Source organism: Eurytemora carolleeae, unplaced genomic scaffold (genome assembly GCF_000591075.1).
Source record: "Eurytemora carolleeae unplaced genomic scaffold, Eaff_2.0 scaffold259, whole genome shotgun sequence".
Classification (NCBI taxonomy): domain Eukaryota; kingdom Metazoa; phylum Arthropoda; class Copepoda; order Calanoida; family Temoridae; genus Eurytemora; species Eurytemora carolleeae.
The window spans coordinates 119221-121720 of record NW_019396517.1 but is presented as its reverse complement, the minus strand read 5'-3'; positions in this window follow the sequence as shown (position 1 = coordinate 121720).

The window sequence follows — 2500 nt, the reverse complement described above, 5'->3', positions numbered from 1 at the left end:
AGTACAACTAAATGGCGGTTTTATACTTTTTCCGACTTAATTCCACTCTATACTTATCTATTCTCACTGTCTTTATACCCAAACCCCGGTAACCTGCACACACGATCGGTACATATGCATTCTATATATGCGCGAACGCGTCTTATAAAACTGGAAACCTCCAGTTTAAAACCTAAACGTGCGAAGGATATCTTGGATTGCCAAGGATGGGGTTCTATAAGAGGAAAGGGGGAATCACAACATGTCGTGAGGTAACTATACCCGTAAAGCAGGAGACTTCAGAACCATTCCTGACCTCAACCTTAGATACAGTGTTAACCTCAAAAAAAATGTCGGTAGAGTTGAACGTCTATACAGTCTCTGATGTAATACAGGTTCATGAATTTTTGTGACTCACTTACAAGTTTTTATCGGGACAAGGATATTTTGAATCATTATTCTGTACTATATTCTGTACTATATTCTGTACTATATTCTGTACTATATTCTGTACTATATTCTGTACTATATTCTGTACTATATTCTGTACTATATTTTTCATGATTAGACACTTTGTGAGACAAAGCTTTAGAACAGAGTCTAGTGAAAAAAGAAATATTTTTTAATTAATTAACTCTCTGTTTGTGTTATTTTGTGACGTTTTTTTTCGTGGATTTTCCAGATCAAATTTCAATTGAGCTCAAGCTCACTAAATACAAATTAGCTCAACACGTGGAGCCTTGTTTAATGACGTAGCTCATTGTAAACACCTTTTTTGTATAGTCCAAGATGCGGAATGCATTAATTTGTTTAATTTTTCACAATTATTAAAGATTTTTCATTTTTTGTCGTAAAATTTGAGAAAAAAGTCTAAAATTTACAGATTTTAATTTAGAAAAGAAGAGATAAATTTGACAAAACATCAGGCCTCTGAACAGTTCGCATTTAAACAAAAACAAGAAAAAGAACTGCAGGTTTGGAAACTTATTATTATTATNAACATAGGATTAAAAATTGGAATTTTTTGTTTTCCAAATTCAATTTTGCTTGTATTACATATTGCATATTGTATTTTATGGACTATATAAATTTTTTTTATGATGTATATTATTTTGTACGTATTATCGAACTATCTATACTATTTAGAATTATTTAGAATTTATGAAAATTTTAAACGAGTAATGCTACCTCACAACATTATAGATCAAAAAAATGTTCATCGTTACTAAATGCTTTTGAAAAATTCGAAAAAACGAACAAATAATGGAACTCTGATATTTGTGTTTACTAATGAGTATAGTTTATTAATTCCGGCTAAGATTAGGGTGTGTCCGGAATGCCGCGATAGATTTATCACGTGACTCACGGGACTAAGCGATATGAGTGATTACTGATCAGAGGCAGCTCTACTCACGGTAAACTGGGGTCCTATAGTTATTGAGACAATGAGTCTTAACTTTGGATTCCCTTTTCACCCCTTAAATCAACATTTTTTGTTTGCCTTTACTTCTTAAAAGGACTGTAAGCGTAATTTCAAATGACCCATCATCCAAAGGTGGCAATGCCCGATTCACAACGGTACCCTTGAAACCTTTATCTGATCAATATTGTGGAAGATATTGTAGTTTTTCTTGAAATGAAAGTGTTAAATTCCCATTTTTATTTCCTGCAGCAGTATAGAAATGCGAAAATCACTTTTGTAGAGAAATCACAATTGATAATAATCAGTATTTTTAATTTTAACATAGATTTTTATTTGAAGCTTGATAAACAGACATGCTTTTAAGGGAACCGGTATGCATGGGAATTGGCATCTTTGGTTTCCATGGAGAGTGTCACTTGAAATCATCCTTTTATTGTAAACTTTATTTAAAGATTTTTAACGCTTTTTCGCCAGATTTTGAATTAGAGATAATTAAATATGACTGTAAATATGTCTAAACAGACAGAATGTACTTCATTGTACTTTGTACTTAATTTTTCTAAGCTAGCTGTACCTAACCCTGGGAAATATGCCTAAACAGACAGAATGTACTTCATTGTACTTTGTACTTAATTTTACTAGGGCTAGCTGTACCTAATCCAAGGAAATATTTCTAAACAGACAGAATGTACTTCAGTGTACTTTGTAGTTAATTTTACTAGGGCTAGCTGTATCTAACCCTGGGAAATATGCCTAAACAGACAGAATGTACTTCAGTGTACTTTGTACTTAATTTTACTAGGGCTAGCTGTACCTAACCCTGGGAAATATGTCTAAACAGACAGAATGTACTTCATTGTACTTTGTACTTAATTTTACTAGGGCTAGCTGTACCTAATCCAAGGAAATATTTCTAAACAGACAGAATGTACTTCAGTGTACTTTGTAGTTAATTTTACTAGGGCTAGCTGTATCTAACCCTGGGAAATATGCCTAAACAGACAGAATGTACTTCAGTGTACTTTGTACTTAATTTTACTAGGGCTAGCTGTACCTAACCCTGGGAAACAACTTGCTTATTTTTTGTAAACTTTTTAA